The sequence below is a fragment of the Triticum urartu genome, chromosome 6 (assembly GCF_003073215.2).
Source record: "Triticum urartu cultivar G1812 chromosome 6, Tu2.1, whole genome shotgun sequence".
Lineage (NCBI taxonomy): Eukaryota > Viridiplantae > Streptophyta > Magnoliopsida > Poales > Poaceae > Triticum > Triticum urartu.
The window spans coordinates 290934384-290955361 of record NC_053027.1 but is presented as its reverse complement, the minus strand read 5'-3'; positions in this window follow the sequence as shown (position 1 = coordinate 290955361).

The following is a 20978-nucleotide window of genomic DNA, read 5'->3' as shown; positions in this document are numbered from 1 at the left end:
TTGTTCCACTCGGTCACACCGACAGGGTCAGGCTATATATATCCACGGGTCAAAATTTGGAAAACTTTTCGAACCTCCTCGCCCGCGCTTAGCCTGCTCTGCCTCCCTGGGTCTCCGGATCGTCCTCCTCGTCGCCAGCCGCCTCCTATCGCTGGTCTCCACCGCCGTCAACGGGATCATCTCCGCCGTTGCCTCCGTAGCAAGTTCATCGCCGAACTAGGGTATGGACTTGAACTTTGTGCTGTTCTATCTCCGATTCCCCAGCACATTGCTTTGCCATGTATCTTGCCACGATTGAAACCATTCTATCCATCGAAAACACTCCGTAGTTTAGTCGTGAATTGAAAATTTAGGGTTAGGTTTCTGCCGAAACCATCTCGGACCGACCGAGTTCAGCACTTTGTGAAACCCTAGCAGTCTCGGTGCCACCGAACTGTGACTCGATCTGACCGAGTTCACTAGTTTAGGTTCCAAAAGCTGCTTCGGTATCACTGAGTTTGCAAATTGGTAGATCCGAAATGCTTTCTGTGGTAAAACTAAGTTTTTAATTCATTCTTTTGCAAAAATCTCTGTATTTTGTGATGCTTATCCACTCTACCTCATCTATAATCTATTCACAGGGTCAGCTGTCAGAGATTGCATTATGTCTGATCAAAGTGACAGTCAGAACAAGTCAGAGGAGCAGGTTCACTTGAGTGAGGGCACTAGTCCCTCTAGCAGCTCAGATGATGGCAGCAGGAGCACACCAAGCAATCTGCCAAAGGCTGCCACCAGGACCAGAAAGAAGAAAACTTCTGAATCTGAGGATGAAGACTATGTGGCAGTTGAGGATGAGGCCACTTTCAAGAAGAAAGTGGTTAAGAAGGAATATAGCACTGCTGCTGCCACTAAGCCTGGTATGAAGACCAAAGTACCTGCAAAGAGAATTCCCATGTCTAAAGCCAGAGCCTCTACTCAAGTACCTTTGGAATCTGAACCCAAAGAGGGTGCTGCAGAAGGGAATAAGAGGAAAGAGAGGGTCAAGAATACCACTGCCAGAGTGCTTGGGAGATCCTCAATCATGAGAGACTCTGAAGAGGAAGAGGAAGAAGATGCTGCACCAGCACCTAAGGCGCAGAAACTTATGGGAGATGCCATAAGGTCAGGGGCTGCTTCATCTAAGCCCAAAGAAGCTTCTAAGCCAGCTGCTCCACAACCCAAAACTGCACCAAAGAGGAGTACCAGGAACATTCCAGCTGCAAAGAAGAACAAGGCCCCAATGCCTGAAGCTGCAATGGAAGAAGAAGATGATTCTGTTGTCTTGAGGAAATTGAAGCCAAAAATTCCAGATCACAATGATGCTCATCCAGTTGCAGAGAACATGAAAGTCAGGAAGGATTCTGGTCTAAGGCTATGGAGAGAGTCTGATCCATATGCCACTAGGAGAAGGACTGCTGTGGACTACAGGTTCCATACAAAGGAACATCAGGACTTCTATGAGACCATCTTGCTTGACAAGAAGCCCATAGTGTGTGACATGAGATGGGTCGACTGGACATTCATTGAGGAAAACGAGGATCACTTCCCTGGTGTATATGACAGCTTCAAGGCTTGTGGAGTTGATGAGTTTGTGGCTCAGAATCTCACAAAATGGAATGATGAGCTCATCATGCAGTTCTACTCCACAACTCACTTCTACCCAGATGGAAGGATTGTCTGGATGTCTGAAGGCACTAGGTACCAGTCAACGGTTGCTGAATGGGCGAAATTGATCAATGCTCTAGAAGAGAGTGAAGATGACTTGGATGTCTATGCCAAGAAGAAGAAGGATCATAACACCATGGCACACATGTACAAGGAGATCCCAGATGCTGCTCTTGAGACACACAAGTTTGGATCTGTACATTACCTTCTGTCAGGCTTGCCAACTATCAACTGGATCCTCAGGCACACTCTCTTGCCAAAGTCAGGAGATCACAAGATGGTCAGAGGCCATGCAATAAACTTGCTTCACATCTTTGATGTCCCACAGAAGTTTAAAGTCATGAGCCTAATAGTGGAAACCATAAAGAGGACATCTGCAGATCAGAAGAGGAGTTGTGGGTATGCCCCACAGATCCAGGAGCTGATTAACTCCAAGATGGGCACTGGCACATATCTGCTGGACAAGGAGCACCTGCCCATCTACCCAGAATTTGAGGACAACACTGTGGTGATGGATGAAAATGAACCATCTTCTGTGCACGCACAAGCCAAGAAGGAGAAGGCAAAGGCTGAAAAGGCTGCAAGGATGCCAACTACTGAAGAAGCATCTCAGTATCTTCTGAAGAGCAAGCAAGATCAGCTTGGCTACTTGATTGCCTCCACTCTGAGGATTGAGGAGGGACTGGCCACCCTAACTCAAAACCAGGAGAGCTTGGAAAGGATCGTGGAATAGAAGTTCTATGACTTGGATGTGAAGGTAACCGAGATCCAGTCTGTTGTGGAGCAACTTCAGGATGATATGCATGAGAGGAAGGGCAAGACAACCACTGATGCATTTGCCAGAGTGCCTAGAGCTTAGAGGTCTGCTGCAGTGCCTGTTCCAGATACCAGAGCCACTTCATCTGCACCATCTACAGCTTCAGTGCCACCAGCTCCAGCACCTACTCCATCAGCTCCATCTACATCGACTGAAGCCTTCGTTCTTGGAGTTATCCGGACACCACCACCTGAAGACCAAGCCTGAGAGACGATTTAGTGCTATGCATTTTCTAGGAACTTTTTGGTAACTTGTTGCCAAAGGGGGAGAAAAATGTATAGATCATAGGCTTTGAGAGAGAGCGTTGCTGCTTTTTTATTCTCTCTTGCTTTGGTGGTTGAACTTTATTTGCTTGTTTGAGATACTTTTTGTCTGTGTGATACTTGGATGATCATGTGTGTTTGATCATATGCTACATTAATGCTTGTTGGATGACATTATCATTTTATCGCTATATGATCATTCACTTTGCTTGGTGATGAGTGCATGTATTTAATTACTATCATTTTGAGCGCTCCACCAAGATGTATGTGACATGTAAGAGTAACCCATGAGCCTAATTCTCTGTGCATTTGAAGTACAAAGCAAATCATAAACTATGCACAAATTTAGGGGGAGCTCTTGCTTTTCACATACTTCTCAAAGCGACAATGTTTTTCACTCTTATTATCATTTGTCGAAGCTTTGATCTATATGTTGTCATCAATTACCACAAAGGGGGAGATTGAAAGTGCAACTATCCCTAGGTGGTTTTGGTAATTCCTAACAACATATAGCTCATTGAGCTAATGCTATTCCAAGATTAATATTTCAGGAAAAGCTCAATGAATGGCATGGCATGGATGAGGAAAGTGGACCCCTCAAAATACTAAGGACAAAAAGATTGGCTCAAGCTCAAAGCTCAAGACTCTACATTTTATATTTTAGTGATCCAAGATCATATTGAGTCTATAGGAAAAGCCAATACTATCAAGGAGGGATGAGGCGTTGCTTGATGAGGTTCTTGCTTCATAGTGCTTAGTGATATGCTCCAAAACCCTCAACTACCTTCCCACATCCACATATGTCCCACACCAAATATCCAACTCGGCCCCACCGATTCTTTCTATCCGGAGCCACCAAGTTCAGTTGACATAGCCACTGCCAGAAACCCTAATCAGTTCGGTCTCACCGATGGGATCTCGGTCTCACCGAGATGGGCTTGCAAACTCTCTGTTACCTATTGCAATATTTTCGGTCCCACCGAGATATGCAATTGGCCCCACCGAGCTTGCTTGGCCAACTCTCTGTTTCACTTATTACCCAAATCGGTCCCACCGAGTTTGAGTAATCGGTCAAACCGAGTTTTGGATTTACCCTAACCCTAGCACATTGGTCCCACCGAGTTGATCCAGTCGGTCCCACCAAAAACCCTAATGGTCACTAGATTTGCTGAATCGGTCCGACCGAGTTTATCAATTCGGTCCCAGCGAGATTGGCAAGTTGTGTTTAATGGTTAGATTTTGTGTGGAGGCTATATATACCCCTCCACCCACTCTTCATTCGTGGAGAGAGCCATCAGAATATACCTATACTTCCAATACACATTTTCTGAGAGAGAACCACCTACTCATGTGTTGAGGCCAAGATATTCCATTCCCACCATATGAATCTTGATCTCTAGCCTTCCCCAAGTTGCTTTCCACTCAAATCTTCTTTCCATCAAATCCATATCCTGTGAGAGAGAGAGAGTTGAGTGTTGGGGAGACTATCATTTGAAGCACAAGAGCAAGGAGTTCATCATCAACACACCATTTGTTACTTCTTGGAGAGTGGTGTCTCCTAGATTGGCTAGGTGTCACTTGGGAGCCTCCGACAAAGATTGTGGAGTTGAACCAAGGAGTTTGTAAGGGCAAGGAGATCGCCTACTTCGTGAAGATCTACCGCTAGTGAGGCAAGTCCTTCGTGGGCGATGGCCATGATGGGATATACAAGGTTGCTTCTTCATGGACCCTTCGTGGGTGGAGCCCTCCGTGGACTCGCGCAACTCTTACCCTTCGTGGGTTGAAGTCTCCATCAACGTGGATGTACGATAGCACCACCTATCCGAACCACGACAAAAACATCCGTGTCTCCAATTGCATTTGAATTATCCAAACCCTTCCCTTTACATTCTTGCAAGTTGCATGCTTTACTTTTCGTTGCTCATAGACTCTTTGCATGCTTGCTTGAATTGTGTTAAGATTGCTTGACTTGTGCTAAGATAGCTAAAATCTGCCAAAGACTAAAATTGGGAAAAGGATAGATTTTTAATTGGTCAAGTAGTCTAATCACCCCCCTCTAGACATACTTTCGATCCTACAGGGAGCTGACATAGTAAACCGGGTGCTGCATCATCTTCTTCTTTTGCACCACTTCACTTGGCTGCGCGAACCCTGTCCCAATGGCGTTAGGCTCTGCCGGGGGCCTGGCCTTGCCGGCACCAGGCCCTGCCAGGGGAATCTCTGACTTGCCATCCGCCGGTCCTGCCGTTGCCACTGCCTCTTCGTCGACCTCCCTCTGTGCTACTAGTGCGGCGCTGACCACTTGATTCGTTGCCGCCAGATACAGCAGCAACGGCTCTTGTGGTTTAGGTGCAACTAGTATTGGCATAGAGGAAAGGTATTTCTTCAGATCTTGCAACGCCGCCTCGGCCTCTGGGGTCCACTCAATTGGGCCTGCCTTCTTCAGGATTTTGAAAAGGGGAAGGGCACGCTCAGCAGACTTGGAGATGAATCTGCTCATGGAGGCAACGCAGCCAATAAGCCGGCGCACATCCTTGATCCGCTTGGGTGCCTCAATCTGCTCAATAGCCTTCATCTTGTCTGGGTTTGCCTCAATTCCATGCTGCGACACAAAGAACCCGAGAAGTTTTCCTGACGGGACGCCAGAGACACACTTCTCAGGGTTCACCTTGAGGTTGATCTTGCGTAGGTTGGCAAACGTATCTTCTAAGTCTTGTACAAGGGTCGCCTTGTCCTTGGTTTTGACCACTATGTCATCCATATAGGCTTCCATATCAATATGTAGCTGGGGCTCAAAACCAATCTGGACCGCCCTTGCGAATGTCGAGCCAACACTCTTCAACCCGAAAGGCATCTGTAAAAAGCAATACTTATTGCATGGGGTGATAAATGCTGCCTTCTCTTCATCTTCTCTTGTCATGAAGATCTGGTGGTAGCCCGAGTAAGCGTCGAGGAATGACAACAGATCACACCCGGCCGTGGAGTCAACAATCTGGTTGATGCGCGGCAACGGGAAGGGGTCCTTAGGATAAGCCTTATTGACATATGTGTAGTCAATACACAGCCTCCACTTCCCATTTGCCTTATGCACCACCACCGGATTGGCCAGCCACGTCGGATGGAGCACTCCTCTCACCAAACTTGCTGCTTACAATTTCCTGATCTCCTCTGTGATGAACTCCTGTCGTTCCAAAGCTTGCTTCCTGACCTTCTGCTTGACGGGTCGCGCATGGGGACAGACAGCAAGGTGGTGCTCAATCAGTTCCCTGGGAACGCCGGGGATGTCGGATGCTTGCCATGCAAACACATCGACATTCGCCCGCAGGAAAGCGACGAGTGCGCTTTCCTATTTGCTGTCAAGGGTGGAGCTTATGGTGAAAGCCCCTCCCGTGCCATCCGCCTTGACGGACACCCTCTTGGTCTCTGGTGGTGCAGCTCTGGATTTCTTGCTCTTGCCAGTAGAGCCCTCGGGCACGTCCTCAATGGTAGCACAACACTCCGATGAGGTGCGCTTTCTGGAGTGGGTGCGAGAGGTCTTACCGGTCTTCTTCTTCCCTCCCGGGGCTTCAACGGCAGGAGCAAGTGCCTTGGCGGTAGCCGCTGCAACTGCTTCTCGATAGAGTTGGTCAGCGCAGATCAACGCGTCCTTCTTGTCAGAGGGGACGATGATGATGGTATGCCCAGGCATCTTCAGCGTGTTGTAGGCATAGTGCGACGCCGCCATGAACTTGGCTAGTGCCGGGTGGCCGAGGATTCCGTTGTAGGGCAAGGGGATCTTGGCCACATCGAAGACGATCCTTTCTGTCCTGTAGTTCAACTCACCTCCAGACGTCACGGGCAATGTGACCTTCCCCTTCGGCTGGCTCCTTCCCGGATTGACCCCTTGAAACGTACCCATTTCCTCGAGGTCTCCATCAGGAATTTGCAGCCTTTTGATCACGTTGGGCGAGATCAAGTTCAGGACGGCCTCGCCGTCAACCAGCATCTTGTTCACCTTGAGGTTGCGTATCGTTGGTGAGACCAACAACGGCAAACACCCGACCGCGGTTGTGCGGTCAGGGTGGTCCTCAGCGTCAAAGTTGAGGGGCGTGCTGGACCACTTCAGTGGCTTCTAAGCGTCGAACGATGGCTCTGCTGCGCCCACTGCTTGAGCTGGCGATGGGAAGTGTTGGGGAACGTAGCATAAATTCAAAATTTTCCTACGTGTCACCAAGATCTATCTATGGAGTCATGTAGCAATGAGGGAGGAGTGGATCTACATACCCTTGTAGATCGTGCGCGGAAGCGTTCAAGAGAATGGGGTTGATGGAGTCGTACTCGTCGTGATCCAAATCACCGATGATCCTAGCGCCGAACGGACGGCACCTCCGCGTTCAACACACGTACGGAGCAGCGACGTCTCCTCCTTCTTGATCCAGCAAGGGGAAGGAGAGGTTGATGGAGATCCAGCAGCACGATAGCGTGGTGGTGGAAGTAGCGGGATTCCAACAGGGCTTCGCCAAGCACTGCGGGAGGAGGGAGATGTGTCATGGGAGGGAGAGGGAGGCGCCAGGGCTTAGGTTGGGTTGCCCTCCCTTCCCCCCACTATATATAGGGCCAAGGGAGAGGGGGGAGGCGCAGCCTTGGCCCTTCCTCCAAGGAAGGGTGCGGCCAGGGAGGAGTCCCACCTCCCCAAGGCACCTCGGAGGTGCCTTCCCCCTTTAGGACTCTTCCTTTTCCTTGACTCTTGGCGCATGGGCCTTTTGGGGCTGGTGCCACTGGCCCATATAGGCCAAGGCGCACCCCCTACAGCCCATGTGGCCCCCCGGGGCAGGTGGCCCCACCCGGTGGACCCCCGGGACCCTTTCGGTGGTCCCGGTACAATACCGGTGACCCCGAAACTTGTCCCGATGGCCGAAATAGCACTTCCTATATATAATTCTTTACCTCCGGACCATTCCGGGACTCCTCGTGATGTCAGGGATCTCATTCGGGACTCCAAACAACTTTCGGGTTACCGCATACTAATATCTCTATAACCCTAGCGTCACCGAACCTTAAGTGTGTAGACCCTACGGGTTCGGGAGACATGCAGACATGACCGAGATGACTCTCCGGTCAATAACCAACAGCGGGATCTGGATACCCATGTTGGCTCCCACATGTTCCACGATGATCTCATCGGATCAACCACGATGTCAAGGACTTAATCAATCCCGTATACAATTCCCTTTGTCTATCGGTACGACACTTGCCCGAGATTCGATCGTCGGTATCCCGATACCTTGTTCAATCTCGTTACCGGCAAGTCTCTTTACTCGTTCCGTAACACATCATCCCGTGATAAACTCCTTGATCACATTGTGCACATTATGATGATGTCCTACCGAGTGGGCCCAGAGATACCTCTCCGTTTACACGGAGTGACAAATCCCAGTCTCGATTCGTGCCAATCCAACAGACACTTTCGGAGATAACTGTAGTGTACCTTTATAGCCACCCAGTTATGTTGTGACGTTTGGCACACCCAAAGCACTCCTACGGTATCTGGGAGTTGCACAATCTCATGGTCTAAGGAAATGATACTTGACATTAGAAAAGCTTTAGCATACGAACTACATGATCTTGTGCTAGGCTCAGGATTGGGTCTTTGTCCATCGCATCATTCTCCTAATGATGTGATCCCGTTATCAATGACATCCAATGTCCATGGTCAGGAAACCGTAACCATCTATTGATCAACGAGCCAGTCAACTAGAGGCTTACTAGGGACATGGTGTTGTCTATGTATCCACACATGTATCTGAGTTAGCTATCAATACAATTCTAGCATGGATAATAAACGATTATCATGAACAAGGAAATATAATAATAACTAATTTATTATTGCCTCTAGGGCATATTTCCAACAGTCTCCCACTTGCACTAGAGTCAATAATCCAGTTCACATCGATATGTGATTAACACTCAAGGTCACATCCCCATGTGACTAACACCCAAAGAGTTTACTAGAGTCAATAATCTAGTTCACATTACCATGAGATTAACACTCGATGAGTTCTGGGTTTGAACATGTTATGCTTGTGAGAGATGTTATAGTCAACGGGTCTGAATCTTTCAGATCCGTATGTACTTCGCAAATCTCTATGTCATCTTGTAGATGCAGCTACTACGCTATATTTGGAGCCATTTCAAATAATTGTTCTACTTGGAGATATTCTAAATTGTTGCTCCATTATACGTATCCGTATCTCTACTCAAAGCTATCCGGATAGGTGTTAAGCTTGCATCGACGTAACTCTTTACGTCAAACTCTTTATCACCTCCATAACCGAGAAACATATCCTTATTCCTCTAAGGATAATTTAGACCGCTATCTGGTGATCTACTCCTAGGATTACCTTTGTACCCTCTTGCCAGATGTGTGGCAAGGCACACATCAGGTGCGGTACTCAGCATGGCATACCGTATAGAGCCTATGACAAAAGCATAGGGGACGACCTTCGTCCTTCCTCTTTCTTCTGCCGTGGTCGAGCTTTAAGTCTTAACTTCATACCTTACAACTCAGGCAAGAACTCCTTCTTTGACTGGTCCATCTTGAACACCTTCAAGATCATGTCAAGGTATGTGCTCATTTGAAAGTACCATTAAGAATTTTGATCTATCCTTATAGATCTTGATGCTCAATGTTCAAGTAGCTTAATCCAGGCTTTCCATTGAAAAATACTTTCCAAATAACCCTATATGCTTTCCAGAAATTCTACGTCATTTCTGATCAACAATATGTCAACATATATTTATTAGAAATTCTATAGTGCTCCCACTCACTTCTTTGGAAATACAAGTTTCTCATAAACTTTGTATACACCCAAAACTTTGATCATCTTATCAAAGCATACATTCCAACTCCGAGATGCTTACTCCAGTCCTTAGAAGGATTGCTGGAGCTTTGCATACTTATTAGCATCTTTCAGGATTAACAAAACCTTCCGGTTGTATCACATACAACCTTTCCTCAAAAATCGTCGAGGAAACAATGGTTTTTGGCATCCTATCTGCAAGATTTCACAAATAACGTAGTAATTGCTAATATAATTCCAACAGACTCTTAGCATCGCTACGAGTGAGAAAGTCTCATCGTAGTCAACTCCTTGAACTTGTCGGAAAACATCTTAACGACAAGTCGAGCTTTCTTAATGGTGATACTTACCATCATTGTCCGTCTTCCTTTTAAAATCCATATGTACCTAACAGCCTTACGACCATCAAGTAGTTCTTCCAAAGTCTACACTTTGTTTTCATATATGGATCCTCTCTCGGATTATATGGCCTCGAGCCATTTTTGGAATCCAGGCCCACCATCGCTTCTCCATAGCTCGTAGGTTCATTGTTGTCTAGCAACATGACTTCCAAGACAGGATTACGTACCACTCTGAAGTAGTACGCATCCTTGTCATCCCACGAGGTTTGGTAGTGACTTGATCTGAAGTTTCATGATCACTATCATAAGCTTCCACTTCAATTGGTGTAGGTGCCACAGGAACAACTCCTGTGCCCTGCCACACACTAGTTGAAGAAACGGTTCAATAACCTCATCAAGTCTCCACCATCCTCCCACTCAATTCTTTCGTGAGAAACTTTTCCTCGAGAAAGGACCCGATTCTAGAAACAATCCCTTATTGCTTTCGGATCTGAGACAGGAGGTATACCCAACTGTTTTGGGTGTCCTATGAATATGCATTTATCCGCTTTGGGTTCGAGCTTATCAGCCTGAAACTTTTTCACATAAGCGTCGCAGCCCCAAACTTCTAAGAAATGATAGCTTAGGTTTCTCTAAACCATAGTTCATATGGTGTCATCTCATCGGAATTACGTGGTGCCCTATTTAAAGTGAATGTGGTTATCTTTAATGCCTAACCCATAAACTATCATGGTAATTCGATAAGAGACATCATGGTATGCATCATATCCAATAGGGTGCAGTTATGATGTTCGGACACACCATCACACTATGGTGTTCCAGGCTGTATTAGTTGTGGAACAATTTCCACAATGTCTTAATTCTGTGCCAAACTCGTAATTCAGATATTCATCTCTATGATCATATCATAGATATTTTATCCTCTTGTCACGACGATCTTTCAACTTCACCCTGAAATTACTTGAACCTTTTAATAATTCAAACTCGTGATTCATCAAGTAAATATACTCAACATCTACTCAAATCATCTGTGAAGTAAGAACATAACGATATCCACTACATGCCTCAGCACTCATTAGATTGCACACATTAAAATGTATTACTTCCAACAAGTTGCTTTCTAGTTCCATTTTACTGAAAACGAGGCTTTCAGTCATCTTGCCCATGTGGTATGATTTGCATGTCTCAAGTGATTCAAAATCAAGTGAGTCCAAACGGTCCATTTGCATGGAGTTTCTTCATGCATATACACCAATAGACATGGTTCGCATGTCTCAAACCTTTCAAAACAAGTGAGCCCAAAGATCCATCAACATGGAGCTTCTTCATGCGTTTTATACCGATATGACTTACGTGGCAGTGCCACAAGTAGGTGGTACTATCATTACTATCTTTTGGCATGAACATGTGTATCACTACGACCGAGATTCAATAAACCATTCATTTCAGGTGTAAGACCATTGAAGGTATTATTCAAATAAACAGAGTAACCATTATTCTCTTTAAATGAATAACCGTATTGCGATAGACATAATCCAATCATGTCTATGCTCAACGCAAACACCAATCTCGATGGTAGAGGGAGCGTACGATATTTGATCAACCTTGGAAATACTTCCAACACATATCGTCATCTCACCTTTAGCTAGTCTCCGTTTATTCCGTAGCTTTTATTTCGAGTTAGTAACACTTAGCAACCGAACCGGTATCTAATACCCTGGTGCTACTAGGAGTACTAGTAAAGTACACATTAACATAATACATCCAATATACTTCTATCGACCTTGCCAGCCTTCTTATCTACCAAGTATCTAGGGTAATTCTGCTCCAGTGGCTGTTCCCTTTATTACAGAAGCACTTAGTCTCGGGTTTGGGTTCAACCTTGGGTTTCTTCACTAGAGCAGCAGCTGTTTTGCCGTTTCATGAAGCATCCCTTTTTGCCCTTGCCCTTCTTGAAACTAGTGGTTTCACCAACCATCAACAGTTGATGCTCCTTCTTGATCTCTACTTTTGTGGTGTCAAACATCGCGAATATCTCAAGGATCATCATATATGTCCCTGATATATTATAGTTCATCACGAAGCTCAAGCAGCTTGGTGGTAATGACATCAGAGAACCATCACTATTTCATCTGGAAGATCAACTCCCACTCGATTCAAGCGATTGTTGTACTCAGACAATCTGAGCACAAGTTCAACAATTGAGCTTTTCTCCCTTAGTTTGCAGGCTAAGAAAATTGTCGGAGGTCTTATACCTCTTGACGTGGGCACGAGCCTGAAATCCCAATTTCAGCCCTCGAAACATCTCATATGTTTAGCGACATTTCAAAACGTCTTCGGTGCCTCAACTCTAAGCCGTTTAACTGAACTATCACGTAGTTATCAAAATGTGTATGTCAGATGTTCGCAACATCCATAGACAATGTTCGAGGTTCAGCACACTGAGCGGTGCATTAAGGACATAAGCCTTCTATGAAGCAATGAGGACAAACCTTAGTTTACGGACCTAGTCCGCATAATTACTACTATCAACTTTCAACTAAATTTTCTCTAGGAACATATCTAAACAGTAGAACTAAAGCGCGAGCTACGACATAATTTGCGAAGACCTTTTGACTATGTTCAGGATAATTAAGTTCATCTTGTGAACTCCCACTCAGATAGACATCCCTCTAGTCATCTAAGTGATTACATGATCCGAGTTAACTAGGCCGTGTCCGATCATCACGTGAGACGGACTAGTCATCATCGGTGAACATCTTCATGTTGATCGTATCTACCATATGACTCATGCTCGACCTTTCGGTCTCTTGTGTTCCGAGGCCATGTCTGTACATGCTAGGCTCGTCAAGTCAACCTAAGTGTTTCACGTGTGTAAATCTGTCTTACACCCGTTGTATGTGAACGTTAGAATGTAACACCCGATCATCACGTGGTGCTTCGAAACAACAAACTGTCGCAACGGTGCACAGTTAGGGGGAACACTTTCTTGAAATTATTATGAGGTATCATCTTATTTACTACCATCGTTCTAAGTAAACAAGATGCATAAACATGATAAACATCACATGCAATCAAATAGTGACATGATATGGCCATCATCACTTTGCTCCTCTTGATCTCCATCTTCGGGGCTCCATGATCATCATCGTCACCGGCATGACACCATGATCTCCATCATCATGATCTCTATCATCGTGTCTTCATGAAGTTGTCTCGTCAACTATTACTTCTACTACTACAGCTAACGGTTAGCAATAAAGTAAAGTAATTACATGACGTTTATGTTGACACGCAGGTCATAAATAAATTAAGACAACTCCTATGGCTCCTGCCGGTTGTCATACTCATCGACATGCAAGTCGTGATTCCTATTACAAGAACATGATCAATCTCATACATCACATATATCATTCATCACATCCTTTTGGCCATATCACATCACATAGCATACCCTGCAAAAACAAGTTAGACGTCCTCTAATTGTTGTTTGCATGTTTTACGTGGCTGCTATGGGTTTCTAGCAAGAAAGTTTTCTTACCTACGCAAAAACCACAACGTGATATGCCAATTGCTATTTACCCTTCATAAGGACCCTTTTCATCGAATCTGATCCGACTAAAGTGGGAGAGACAGACACCCGCCAGCCACCTTATGCAACTAGTGCATGTTAGTCGGTGGAACCGGTCTCACGTAAGCGTACGTGTAAGGTTGGTCCGGGCCGCTTCATCCCACAATGCCGCCGAATCAAGATTGGACTAGTAATGGTAAGCATATTGAACAAAATCAATGCCCACAACTACTTTGTGTTCTACTCGTGCATAGAAACTACGCATAGACCTAGCTCATGATGCCACTGTTGGGGAACGTAGCATAAATTCAAAATTTTCCTACGTGTCACCAAGATCTATCTATGGAGTCATATAGTAATGAGGGAGGAGTGGATATACATACCCTTGTAGATCGCGCGCGGAAGCGTTCAAGAGAACGGGGTTGATGGAGTCGTACTCGTCGTGATCCAAATCACCGATGATCCTAGTGCCGAACGGACGGCACCTCCGCGTTCAACACACGTACGGAGCAGCGACGTCTCCTCCTTCTTGATACAGCAAGGGGAAGGAGAGGTTGATGGAGATCCAGCAGCACGACGGCGTGGTGGTGGAAGTAGCGGGATTCCAACAGGGCTTCGCCAAGCGCCGCGGGAGGAGGGAGATGTGTCATGGGAGGGAGAGGGAGGCGCCAGGGCTTAGGTTGGGCTGCCCTCCCTTCCCCCCACTATATATAGGGCCAAGGGAGAGGTGGAGGCGCAGCCTTGGCCCTTCCTCCAAGGAAGGGTGCGGCCAGGGAGGAGTCCCACCTCCCCAAGGCACCTCGGAGGTGCCTTCCCCCTTTAGGACTCTTCCTTTTCCTTGACTCTTGGCGCATGGGCCTTTTGGGGCTGGTGCCACTGGCCCATATAGGCCAAGGCGCACCCCCTACAGCCCATGTGGCTCCCCGGGGCAGGTGGCCCCACCCGGTGGACCCCCCGGACCCTTCCGGTGGTCCCGGTACAATACCGGTGACCCCGAAACTTGTCCCGATGGCCGAAATAGCACTTCCTATATATAATTCTTTACCTCCGGACCATTCCGAAACTCCTCGTGACGTCCGGGATCTCATCCGGGACTCCGAACAACTTTCGGGTTACCGCATACTAATATCTCTATAACCCTAGCGTCACCGAACCTTAAGTGTGTAGACCCTACGGGTTCGGGAGACATGCAGACATGACCAAGATGACTCTCCGGTCAATAACCAACAGCGGGATCTGGATACCCATGTTGGCTCCCACATGTTCCACGATGATCTCATCGGATGAACCACGATGTCAAGGACTTAATCAATCCCGTATACAATTCCCTTTGTCTATCGCTACGACACTTGCCCGAGATTCGATCGTTGGTATCCCGATACCTTGTTCAATCTCGTTACCGGCAAGTCTCTTTACTCATTCCGTAACACATCATCCCGTTGTAGCGACCCGACCCGAATGTGTCAAGTCTCTGTGCTTATGCGTCATCCCTGGATCAGTATGCTGACACACACAGTACTCGAAGGATTTATAACAGAGGTAAATCACATGTATAAAGTAACGTAAATACTATTACCTCAATCCATATAGCGGAAGCAACAAGGTTGTGGTTTCCCATCAACACCAACGGCAAAGTTGAGTGTAGAAACCGTAACCCTAACGTATCACTTACTCGTCGTAAGAAACCTGCAACATGAGACGTTGCAGCCCGAAACGGGTCAGTACATTGAATGTACTGACAAATTCACACCATAGAGAATAATGAACAATGGCTATCACTACATGCATATTTGGCTGGTGGAAAGGCTCTATGGTTATAAGGTTTTTGCGTAAAGCCAATTTTTTCCTACTGCAAAGGAATAAGATTAATTACTATCATGGTGGTTGTGAAACATTGAGAATGGTTGACAGCATTCTCAATCCCAATTAAAAATAATTAAAACCCAACAACATTAATTAGAAGTAACGTGATGAGATTCACAATGATATTCAAGTACTAGATACTCAAGTTGTCCATAACCGGGGACACGGCTAATCATGATTAGTTTGTTACTCTGCAGAGGTTTGCGCACTTTTCCCCACATGACTCGATCGCCTCCGTCTGGTTTCTCGCACTACATGGTGTTTGAGAAGACGGATGACCGAGACACAGTCTTTCAGAAGCGCTAGCACCTTACATGTGGGGTAGACCGTACCACCTACAACCCCTACATCTGCTAGTCCACCCCGTAAGAGTTCGCACAACTTAGTCAACTATGCCAGAGCCCATAATGGCATGTGGCTGCACACGGAAGTTTCTAGCATGAATTATCTTATGATCCCTTTGAGCCTGGGTGGCGGTCCAAAAAAAAACAGGCAAGTCCTGATAGACATCAGGTGCCTCAATCCACCCAGATGTGTGTTTATGTTGCCACCTTAAATAAACCATTAAAATTATCAACTCACATCTGTCATGGATATCACTCACCCAATCCACGTCTACTAGCATAGCATGGCATAATAAGCAAACGTAGAAGTAACTCCCAAAGGTTTCATAATAATACAAGTAATAGGTACTACCTCATCTACTTCCCATCCCACAATTTAATTAGATCCTAATCATGCAATGTGTGAGGATTGATCTAATGCAATAAAACATGGGTTGTAGAAAAGGTATGATCAAAGTGTGAACTTGCCTGCAATGTAGATGAAGAAGATTCGCACTCAAAACTCGTGATAGATCTACTCGTCGCACTCCGGTCAATCTATCGTAAGCAAACAATAGTAACCACACAATAAGTACTCATCTAATGCACAAGTAAAACTCGAACAAGAGATCGAACCAGATAGTTCAACTTAAGAACTCCGGTTGCAAAGAAAGAACGAACCGAACAAAGAAACGGAAAACAAACGGCGGAAGAAAACAACTCGGTTCTAGCAAGTTGAAACTAGGTCAAATTTTACCGGGGCAAAAACTTGTTTAAGTTGATTAGACGGAATGGCGGTTTCGAGACGAAACTCCAGGCGCTTGAATCACCTGATTCCGATAAACGGGCGAGAAGATAAACTAGAACGAAGATTGGATCTGAGATCGCGATCGGAGAGAACGCGGAACAAATCTAACGAGAAAGAAAACGAAGAACGGTTAAACGAACGGGCGTCGTTAACCGGGGATAATCGGTGATCACGTTCGTTGAAACGAACGGTCCGAAAGAAGAACGAAAACCGATCTAGAAAACGAATCGGAAGAGAAGAAAAGAATCGGAACGATTAGAAGAAAACGATCCGAGGAAAAGAGACGCGGAGCAACCTTGGCGAGGGGCTCCGGCGAGGGGCTCCGGCGGCGTGGCGTAGGGCGGCGGCGTGGACAAGGTGCAGCGGCGGCGTGGGTGGGGTGGTGCGGCGGCGCGGCGTGGGGTGTGGGGCGCGGGGTGGGGTGGCGCGGTGACGCATGGCGGCGGAGGCGGTGTATGGCGGCGTTGGGCGCGGCGGCGATGCACAAGGCGACGGCGGCGGCGGTGACGCAGGGCGGCGGCGGCGCGGCAAGGTGCGGCGGCGGCGGTGACGCAGGGCGGCGGCGGCGCGGCAAGGTGCGGCTGGCGGCGGTGACGCAGGGCGGCGGCGACGCAGCAAGGTGCGGCGGTGGCGGTGACGCAGGGCGGCGGCGGCGCGGCAAGGTGCGGCGCAGGGTGAGAGGCGCGGTGGAGGCTTGGGACTTTTGGTTTGATGATTTAGAGGGGGGATGTGGGAGTATTTATATTGGGGAGGGGTGAGGAGACTTGGGGTAGGGGACAAAAAATAAGAATAGGAGTAGGAAAGATCTAGAAAAAGAAACGGAATAAACGGAAGTAGGACAAAAGTCCTACTAGGACTTCCTAAAAGAAAGAGGCGGCGGCTCCCTGGCGCCTTGCGCCTGGCGCGGCGATGGCCCTCCTGGCCGGCGGCTTGGCTTGCGGCGGCTTGGGCCTTTGGCCCAAGGCGCTGAGTTTTTTTTAAACGGTTCCGCGCTCGGAAAAACACAGAAAAATCTACCGGACTCCAAAATTAATAAAGTAAATTTTCCCCGACTCCTAAAAATGAGCCGAACAAAATGAACTTTTCTCCGGGCCTAAAATAAAATTTTCAAAAACGCGCATTTTTCCCTATCCAAAGAAAAACAAACAAACACCGGAAAAGGAAATTTGATCTATTTATTAAATCTTCATTTTTCCTATATTTTGGGAAAGTCATATTATTCCCTCTCTTATATTTTTGATAACGGAAAAATTATTGAAGATGAAATAAATAAATCAAATGACCCTCTTTTCAAATTCGAGAAAACTCTCAAATATGAAAATAACGAAATCTCCAACTCTCTCCGAAGATCCTTGAGTTGCGTGAAATTTCTAGGATCGACCAAAAGCAAGAAAATAAGATAGGCATGATGATCTAATATTCCAAATTGAAAATAAAATAAATTCAAAGAACTTTGAATTTAATTCTTTGAAACTCCCAACTCATATTTCATATAATTTGAAGAAGTCATTTTATCTTCTCTCGTGAAAATCATTGAGTCGCATAAAGTTTCAGAATTGGAATATTTTCAAATGAAATTCAAATATTTTCAACACCCCTTGTCATTTAAGTAAATGGAAGAAGTCATGTCATCTTCTCTCCGGGGTTTTGTGTTGAAAGGAATTTGAATTCACGAAGATCAGAAAACAAATATGAAAGTTTGGGAAAGTCCTTTTATTCCCTCTCATTTAACTTTCAAAAAGAATTTGAATTTCACTCAATTCACGCAATCAATCAAACAATCAATCAATCTATCTATGTGTTTATAACATTCCAAAATTTAGAATTTTGGGATGTTACAAACCTACCACCCTTAAAAGGAATCTCGTCCTCGAGATTCGGAGAGGTTAGCAAGAAAAGGTTAGGGTTTGGGGGTCTCCTCAAAATCCATCGATCATCACAGTGGTCTGGGGTGCTACCACCCTTAGAAGCATGGTTACTGTTCCATCAAAACTCATATACTCCATCCTTATTCTTGACAGTGTCGGTCTTCTCAGATCCTCGAGAAAATTCCTTCTCTGAGCTCTTCCGGTAGTGGCATAACCTTACCACAAGTCTTTTGTCCTTTCCTCTTGGTCAGGTTATTTCGAGATTGGGTCTTCTTAGCTGATGGGTCTGGCGCCATTACTAAACAACTATCGATATCTCATGGTGGTTAACAATTTATGGTTTCTCCTGCAGGAAATGGGTCTGGGTTGATCCTCACCGTATAACCTACGGTTGGCAAAAGCTGCCTTGCACAGGGGAAAAATACCTCTACCATTCTAAGGTTTAACAAGGTTTTATATCGTCGTCTCTCTACTATAGGCAAGTCACTCAGATTTACCATCCCATATAGCAAGGCGAATAATAAGAGTAAGTCGGTATGGTGATCAATCCATCCCGCACCCAAATCATTACCCTGTATACAGTTTAGCGAATCTCGCATTCTAACACTCGGTCATCCTCACAAGCATTGCAGAATTTCTCTCATCGACGAACCAAGTTCGGAATAATCCATTGATTCTGCAAGCCATACAAACATCTATCGTTCCTTCACAACTCTCAGGTTTTGCGTAAACTCCTATAAAATCGTCTATCGACAAAGGTATATCCTCCTCCAGGGTTCTTCCTTCAGCAAGAATGTGCTTGCTTCTTGGAAGGTCTTGGGGCATGTGGGTTATGGCACATCTCATCACTTGCAGTCCTTGAACTCTTCATCGGGGCAGGGATCTCTAATCCAACATCCAACTTCTAGCTTTCCCAGTATACTTAAATCCATCCAATTGTATTGTCTTCCTTCCTTATATTGGCACCAATCTAAGACATGATTACTCAGACTCATCATGGAGTTTCCATTGATCCATATTTCCAACATCATACCTTCTTTATATCCAATAGTAATTTATTTCTTCATCCTCGGGGTATCCCTCATACCGAGATAAAAACTTATACTTATGACGTCCATATTCCATTTCGTGGAACATCATTAACCTTTCCGCGGTCAAGCGTCCTTACAGGGGAATATTGGCCATCTCTGCATGGCACTTCTTCAACTGGGAAGCGTGAAACACATCATGAACTCCTAACAGTCCTTCGGATGACTCCAACTTGTTGGCCACTTCTCCCATACACTCCATAACTTGGTATGGTCCTACAAATCTCGGGGCTAACTGTCCCTTATCTCCAAATCGTTTTAACTCCTCGCAGAGGGGTCACACGAAGACATGCTCTATCTCCAATATCATAGACTATCGCCTTGAGTTTTGAGTCTGCACAACTCTTCTGCCTGGACTGAGCTACCTTCAGTCTATCTCAAATCAACTTAACATTCTCTTCTGATTCCTTTGATCACCTTTGGTCCAAACAACTATCGGTCTCCAACTTCATCACACATACTCTTGGGGTATCACACATATCGAGACAAAACTCGTATTCCTTTTGTCCGAAATCCACTCAGTGGAGTATCCTTATCTTTTCCAGGGGTCAACGGTTCTTATAGGGTACTACCACCCTAAAATGCACAAACCTTCATAGAACATATTTCTCTTATCCTCAAAATGGCCAAAATCCTTCTTCATAGAGTAACAACTCATAAAATCCATATCAGTACCAACGTTGCTACTTTATTCATTCTCCAATGATTACAATCTCTTGCTTTTCCATTACAAGTCTCAACTCAACACCTCAGTATAAAGGAAAATGTTCTCACTTCTACTACTCCATTCCTTTTGTTGCAAACTCAACTATCTAGCACAAGTTTCCTTCTCCTTGGGGCATTCTCTAGCAAAGTGCCCTGCTTTATTACAACGGAAACATATTACATCTGACAAGTATCGAGGTTTCTTTTTTGGGCAACTGCTGAGGTAGTGCCCTGACTCCTTGCACCTATAACAGGTGATATGACTTAGGTCCTTCCTGGAATCCAATCGTTTTCTCTTTCTGGACTTTTCCATTCCAATCAGGGCTTCTATTTCCTGTGTGTCATACTCTACTTCCTCAGCCGGAAATTCTACTAGATTCCCATTCATACAATTTTGGGAGATGTGTCCTTCTTCTCCACATGAATAGCAAGACTTGGTGTAGGGTTTAATTGGTTCCTCTTTGGGTGTGTCCTCCACCTCTTCCTTCATCACAGGTTCTTCTAAACCTTCCATAAGGGCTCCTTTCATTTCTTCTTCCTTCTGCTGGATGGTTCTTTGTACCATGGGGTAAATGTGACACTGAGCAGGATAGTGGGTAGTCCCTTCACACAAGAAACAAGTAATCTGCCTAGTTCGGCATTCTTCAACTTGGTGACTTCCTTCACAATTAGGGCATTCATCCTTGTTTTCTTTATGGGTGTGTCCGATTTCTCCACAAATCTTGCATGCACCATGTTTCTTCATATCCTTTCCATAAGGTTTCAACTTCTGGGAAACAAGCCAAGACTTTGGCAGAGTCAACTTAAAT